The 7,816-nt window shown below is 42.2% G+C and overlaps 1 protein-coding gene across 11 annotated transcripts in view; it reads left to right on the top strand.

Annotated features, from left to right (window-relative positions):
* Positions 1 to 7,816, top strand: part of STX17 (syntaxin 17) — a 176,563-nt gene that overhangs the window by 3,248 nt on the left and 165,499 nt on the right. For 6 of the 11 annotated variants that reach the window (XM_077491811.1, XM_077491803.1, XM_077491807.1 and 3 more), the window contains exon 2: positions 708 to 745. The exons of 2 other annotated variants lie outside the window; for them this stretch is intronic. The gene's annotated coding sequence lies outside the window, so the exon portion shown is untranslated. Of the gene's footprint in view, positions 1 to 707; positions 746 to 2,083; positions 2,310 to 7,816 lie in introns of all 11 variants that reach the window. 3 more of the 11 variants (XM_077491805.1, XM_077491809.1, XM_077491806.1) reach the window with 2 other exon arrangements.

Genomic DNA, 7,816 nt, shown 5'->3' with positions numbered 1-7,816 from the left:
AATGGCTCCTGCTGATGTCTCTGGGTCTATGAGTATGGAGAGAGCCAAAAGAGCTGCTGCTCTTGTCACATCGCTGGATTGAGAGGGGGCTCAGGTAAGTATAAGGGGGGGCTGTGGGGGGAGCTGCACTCAAGGTTTTTTTATCTTCATGCAGAGAATGCATTAAGGAAAAAAATGTCAGATTTTAGAACCGCTTTAAAGTTATGTTATATATTGTTATGTCAGTTCACTTTAGGAGGATTGTAAGTTATTGGCAAGCTGTCTTTAACTGCCAGGTCTGATGAGATAGGCCCCTTTCAGACCTGTGGATCCATATTTAGCCGTCCGCTTGCTCAGCAGGCATCACTCTGTCGATCCCCGTTGAGCCAACTGATGACAAGTGCATCTCTGCACACTGTGCAGGGACGGACCTGTCAGAGGAACCACTCTCCTCTATGGGGGGATCAGATGATTACGGACCGCCTGTCCATTTTCATCCGATCTCCCAGACGGATGGAAAATGGGACATCCATCCTTCTGGATTTTGCGGATCGGTTGTCAGTGGACATGTCACCGCTGACATCCATCGCTCCATAGAGCTGTAAGGAGCGACAGTTCAGATCCGTCTGAAAAAACTGACAGGCGGATCTGAACGGTGCGCACATGTGAAAGGGGCCATAGAGTGGCCACAACAGTTCTCATTCTTTTTTTTTTTTTTCTTTTTACAGATGCAATGCCTGGTAAAGGCATATTGGCCCCATAAACAGTAAGTGTGTTATCTTTTTCACAGACAGAATTCTAGACTTTTTGAAATTGCAGTTGGATTTTGAATGGTAATAATGGTAAAAGTGGTAGTAAAGACTATTGACAAATATTCTTACAAATGTTGCATCCTCTCCCCTCCCCTGCCCGAGCTCCCTGGAAGAGACTAGCCGGGCATCTGCATACACAACGTTTTTTTTTGTTTGTTTTTTTAAACATGTGGGCTCAGAAGCGGATTGGGAGGTAGTTCACAAGCAGTTTAGTTCCACTTGAAGTAGTTGCAATGATATAGATATATGTGTGTGTGTGTGATGTTTGTGCAGAATCACTGTGACCCTTAACCCCTTTCTCCTGGTGCATGCTGGGGGAGGGGCTGTACCAGGAAGTCAGTCAAACAATATAGTTTTACTAAAACATGACAACGTTGCAAAACTGTGTTCAGGTGTTAAAGTGGTTGTAAACCCTTACAAACCACTTTGACCTACAGGTAAGCCTAGATTAAGGCTTACCTGTAGGTCCAAGCAATATCTCCTAAACCTATATGGTTTAGGAGATATTTGCCCGAAAACGGGCACCGCTGTCTACGGCGCATGCGCCGTAGACAGCGGCGCGCAGGCGCACTGAACGCGGCAGTTCCAAAAATGGAGCTGCCGCATTTGTCGACTCCCGTGCGCATGCGCGGGAGTGACATCATCGCGGCTTCGCCGAATGACAGCGGCGGAGCTGCGAGACGCCACCAGCAAGATGGATGCGGCGGACTACAGGGGACAGCGCGACTTCGCTGGCTCCTGTGTCAGGTAAGTGACACATAATGGGCTACTATGCGATGCATAGTAGTCCATTATGCTTTACCTTTGCAGGGAAAAAAAGAGGAAGTAAACTCATCAGGGTTTACTTCCTCTTTAAGATTTGTTTTACCTTTAGGCATTACAGGGTTAATGCCCAACTCAACACTTTTTGTTTCATTTGGATCAGCCTTTCTCAACACAGAGGAACCCTTGACATAGTTCTCCAGTCTTGGGGATCCCCTGCTAAAAATTAGAAACCTACAACTCATGATACATTAGTGTAATGATCAGTGAGAGGAATGGTCCTTACACTTGTGGTCATTGGGAAGAATTACCTCCTTACAGATAACTAAAAGATCAATGTTGTGAGTGGGAACTTATCTGAGAGGCAGAAATTGCCCAATGCTAAAGGAACCCCTAGCAACCTCTGGAGGAACCCTGGTTCAGAATCACTGATTTGGATAATCAGGAAAAGCGTCAGACCTCTGTCAAGTTTATTGCTTGTTCATATTTACCTGTTTTAGTATTTAACTAAACAATGTTTTCCTTTACAGCCAAGGAAGCTGCCATCTAAAGCCTAATGCATATTATTAGAAAATCGGACGAACGATCGTCTGATTTTCCCAAAATGTCCATACCATGCTGAAAACAAGAATGCTATTAATGGTATGGAAAATTCTCTTACCACAGAGGAAAGCTTCCCACGTATATAGCTTACGTTCCAATGTAGAAACTAGAAGTGATGTAATGTGCATGTGACCCTTTATTCGCAAATAAATAGTAAGTAAATAATTATATTGTAATTTTAATCCTATAAAAATACAGAAATCATGGTATCAATAATAGAAATAATAATAGTGTTTATTTTAAAAATAGTATTAATAATGATAACAACTATTAATTATAACCCTTTATTTGTTATAATAATAATCTGAATACTGAGATAATCTGAATACTCGTAAACTTTATACTGCTATTAACTTATCACTATCACAGAAATTTCAGTTTATATCTCTCTAAAAAATATTTTTTATTATCATGCATGCAATCATTCTTTGGCCTCTTTCACACTGACGTCCCGTTCAGGCCCGCCTGTCAGTTTTTCAGGCGGACCTGAACGGGTGCTCCATAGAGCTCTATGGAGCGTCGGATGTCAGCGGTGACAAGTCCGCTGACATCCGACCCGCTCCGATCCGAAAAAGTGTAACGGAGGAAAAAGCTATTTTTCCATCCGTCTGCAGATCGGATCGGGTGACGACGGGCACTGTGGTCCGTCGTCATCCGATCTCCCATAGGGGAGAGCGGCGCTGTGACAGGTCCGTCCCTGCGCAGTGTGCAGAGACGGACCTGTCATCTCCCTGCTCAGCGGGGATCGGCGGAGTGATCCCCGCTGAGCAAACGGATATCCACGGGGCGGATCAGAACTGATCCGCCCCGTGTGAAAGGACCCTTAGGCTTATGAAAATTCTTCTTCCGGGTCGTACTTGTTTCCGATCATGTGCGATCTTACTCATTCAATTTTTCTAAGGTTGAATACTGTACAAACTAAATGCAAATCATTTGTTCTGGTAGCTTATGAGAAACATTTTCCACCATGTCCTTTTGGAAATTTCCATCTGCACAGTCGTTGGCTCTCGAAAGCAGTTTACTACAAACATAAAATCCAACAACTGTCCAGAATACAGATATTTTTGTCCAATTTTCTAATAATGTGTATTGGGCTTTAGCCTCTGTTTAATCTGCAGTTGCCATGGTATTGAACATGTGATCAGTTATAGCAACAAATCAAATAAATGGTGTTGCGCTCCCTTAAACTAAATAATATTAATCCATAGAATGCTAACCAATAAAAACATAAATTATCTGTGCATAAATTCTGATTCCCGTGATAAATCGTGATCAGTGATCAAAGTGACTAGTGCAACAAAGCATTCCAAACAAATATATATATATATATATATATATGTATGTATATATATATATATATATATATATATGTATATGTATGTATATATATATATATATATATATATGTAAAGAAATAGAAACCACATATATAAAATCGCATAGACCAAAGTAAGAATCGCATAAAATCACACAGTGATAGTGATGAATACCAATAAATAGATTTTCTTACTCGGTGTAAATAGAAACACATAAAATCGCATAAATAGAAATCGCATATACCCATAAAGTGATAAATGCAGTAAGGTAAGGGGCCACCCTATATGTTAACTGCTTGACACTGAAGAGACACCAGAGTGTGCACAGTTTACGTTGTATTGCACCTGCTACTACGAGAAGCACTTTACGGATTTTTTTGCCACTTTTTTATTTTTGTTTGCAGTTTGAGAGACTTCTACATTTGTCTGCACTGAATGTTTCACTATTTAATTTTGCTTTATACACACTTTGTGTGATACTTTATTTATTTGCATTGATCACTTTATGGGTATATGCGATTTCTTTTCTATTTATGCGATTTTATGTGTTTCTATTTACACCGAGTAAGAAAATCTATTTATTGGTATTCATCACTATCACTGTGTGATTTTATGCGATTCTTACTTTGGTCTATGCGATTTTATATATGTGGTTTCTATTTCTTTACATATATATATATATATATATATATATATATATATATATATATATATTCGTTTGGAATGCTTTGTTGCACTAGTCACTTTGATCACTGATCACGATTTATCACGGGAATCAGAATTTATGCACAGATAATTTATGTTTTTATTGGTTAGCATTCTATGGATTAATATTATTTAGTTTAAGGGAGCGCAACACCATTTATTTGATTTGTTGCTATATGTTTCAGTGGTAGGGCTTATACCTCTGTCGGTGTTTGGCTGCAACCCTAATTGAGGCTTAATAGATTTTTGATTGCGCAGGGATACTTTTGTCTATTATGTGATCAGTTATGACACCAGCCATTTAATTGTTTGACAGTTTGTTTGAGAGCAGAAGTCTCCAACTTACAGTGCAAGCCAATCTCGATGCAATATTTAATTGGACAACTACAGTATGTGGCAAATGAGGTTTAATGTTCATAAATGTAAAGTTATGCACTGGGGGGGCTAAAAACATGCATGCATGTTATGTACTAGGGGGAGAACAGATGGGGGAGTCAATGGTGGAGAAGGACCTGGGCGTTCTGGTAGGTCATAGACTTAATAATCGCATCCATTGCTAAGCTGCAGTTTCTAAAGCTAGTAAAATAATTTCTTGTTATAAAAGAGGTATAGACTCCAGAGAGAGAAAGAGACATAATTGTATCACTGTACAAATCATTAGTAAGACCTCATCTAGGAATATGCAGTTCAGTTTTGGGCACCTGTTCACAAAAAGGATATTGGGGAACTGGAGAAAGTGTAGAGAAGGGCAACCAAACTGATCAGCTATGAGGAAAGATTCGCTGAACTAAATTTAGAGTGATTGTAAAGTTGTTGTTTTTTCCTATAAAAATATCAAACATGTTATACTTACCTGCTCTATTGCAGTGTATTTGCACAGAAAGCTTCTCGGGTCCATCTTCTGTGATCCTGGCCCCTCCCTCCTGTTCAGCACTTGAGTCGAGTCACAGCTCCCTGTGTCCATTCAGACACGGAGCCCTGACCCTGCCCCACCCATTCTCTCCCCTGATTGGCTAGCTGACTTTGACAGCAGCAGGAGTCAATGGCACCACTGCTGTGTCTCACCCAATCAGGAAGGAGAACCCCAGACGGCTGAGACACTTGTGGACATCGTTGGACAGAAAGGGACCTCAGGTAAGTGTTAGGGAGACTGACGGGTGTTGAATTGTTCACTTTCAGGTCATTGCAGAGGACAAGGGGGCACTCTTTACATCTGGAGGAAACTAGATTTATCCTCCACCCCCCCCCCCCCCCCCCCCACTGGAGCATATTGGACCATGCTTTATTGTTTGTTTTTTTGCTTTCCTCTTGATCAAGAGTGGGTATAGGATTGTATATAGAGAGGTTTTCTTTTGGTTAACTAGATGGTGTCTTTGTTTTCAGCCTGACCAACTATGTAAAAATGTAACTGTTAGCATTCATGGCGTCTCTTTAACCTTTTCCCAGCCAGGTCCTGCGCTCCACTTTTAAACTTAACTAACAAGACCATTTTTGCAATTTTTCCTAATTTTTCCCCTACAGCTTTCAGAGTTTGTAAAAGAGCCCCCAAACTAAATATCTTCTGAAAGCACATGACCTGTACAATAAAAAGAAGGTGCCCCCCCCCCCCCCCCCAACTATACATTTTCTGGAAACATAGGACCAGTAGTCTAAAACGTGGCCATTTTATACCCCCCCCGCCAGCCGCCATGTTGTCAGCACTCATACACTTCCCTAGTTGAAAAGGGGGGGGGGCATTTTCGTGTGGGGGGTCGTGGCTAAACGGCATCAGACGCCGGCCACACGTGGAGGAAGTATTTTAAGCTATACAGGAAAAGCTGAAGTCTGGCGGTGTAGGGACAGAGCAGAGTGGTTGCTGGCAGGTTTGGTGACACAGGCATCTCCTTTTGTGTTGACAACATTGTACTGTATAGCTAGGACTAATAGCAGTTATTGTAATGTACTATAGCCTAGCAAGTGAAACATTCTTTTTCTGGTACTACCTCTGCTTTGTACTGTGAGTGACAAAGGGACCAGGAACCCCTCTAAGGGTTCTAAGGGGTTAATGGTATGCAACAAGCTAAAAACCCTTCCAAAAGAATGTCTGTCTGTCCTCCCCTGAGAGGTAAAAAGAAAAATACGGCCAGTCAGATGAAGCCATCAAGGGTAGAACACTTCTGTCCCTGTATTTCATACAAACAGGTTTTTCTCCTACCATTTAAAAGATTATTGCTATGATGTCTCTCCATAGCAGTACTAAACATAGCAGATTCCCATCTAATCCTCTGGGCCCTTTTGTTGCGGGAGGCTGGGGATCAGGTAGATCTTCCCAAATATTGGAAGATACTTATTTTTCCTTTTCAGAGGATCCTAACAGGGAGCCACACAAGTCAGGTGTTAGTCTACTCCCTTACTTAACCCCTTTGTTGCCTGCCATGAGCTCTTGAGGTATCTACTTCTAATAGGGTTCATTTAAACCTCCCTCACCTGGGAGTCCATTTAACATGGTGTCCTATTGAACAAGTTCTGTAGTGCAAATCTGCAAGATGCAAAAAGCACTAAAAATGCATAACTTTGTATTCTGAATGGGAACATTTTTATGAAATAAATGGGGGGGGGGGTTCCAGCTATTAATGCTGTAATCACCTCAGTAAGCAGAGTCTCACATGCCCAGTGGATAATGCACTGATGTTAAAGGATCCAGCAAGTTAAGGTTGGATTTTCCTTTTAAAGACCAGATGTCTTTTGCAGTTCTGGCTGCAATTGGAGTAGCCCAGTCCATTAACCCCTTAACGTCTGCTCCACTATTGTGGTGGAGCACATTTTGAGTCACGCCAATGCATTAGAATGTGGACTCCAAGGGGTTAAGGAACAGGTGTGAGATACCTGAAAGTTCTGCCTGATCAGCAGGCCGAGCAAGGGGCTGGTGTATTTCATGCACTGTGTCTCACAGATGCAATGAAGCACTCGATCATTTAAGCCCTATGGCTTATGCTTGGACTAGTGCATTTTTGCAGAGGTCCATGGCTGAGATATTGATCAGCCAAAGCACCAGGTGAAAACCCTTAGCCAATCTGTGTCCTTCCTGGGGTATGACTATTTGGAGTGGATAAGTACACCCAAAAGGGGTAAAGCTCTCTTTACCAGTAAAAGGAGGTTCAAACAGTTCTTTTTTAATCATGGAGCCTCTCCTATGCCTGGGGAAACTGCCTTTAGGCAGTCTCAACGGTCTCAATCGTCAGGTTCAGGAGAAAGTTCCCAGGGGCGGCACCAGGATCTTGGGGGCAGAAAGCCCATGAAGCAGAATGCTAAGGCCTTCTCATGAAGGAGCACCCCCACTTGTTTGAGTGAGGGAAAAGGTCCTGCGAGTCTCAAAGTCTGGCAGGAACAATGTTAAGAGCAGAAGGATTTCTGCAATTTATTTATTTTTCTCTATGTTACATCTAGAGTTTCAAGAGCCCGGATGGCCCAGTCGGCCTTCGATCCGAGGGTCCAGGGTTCGGGTTCTGTTTGGGTGCTGCCTGTGGGGTCCTTGGGGCTACTGATGCGGCAGTCTTATGCAAGAGTGTCCGTCTCCTCAAAGAATGCTCCTAAGGTTCCAAAGAAAAAAAAAAGGAGAAAGAAAGAAGAGAAGTGTCTCTTTCTGGTCTCTGGATCAGC

The sequence above is a fragment of the Lithobates pipiens genome, unplaced genomic scaffold, assembly GCF_037356315.1.
Source record: "Lithobates pipiens isolate NorthernLeopardFrog02 unplaced genomic scaffold, aLitPip1_a1.2 Scaffold_19, whole genome shotgun sequence".
In the NCBI taxonomy this organism is placed as follows: Eukaryota; Metazoa; Chordata; class Amphibia; order Anura; family Ranidae; genus Lithobates; species Lithobates pipiens.
The sequence above is the reverse complement of the archived record's forward strand: the minus strand, read 5'-3'. Positions and strand labels throughout refer to the sequence as shown.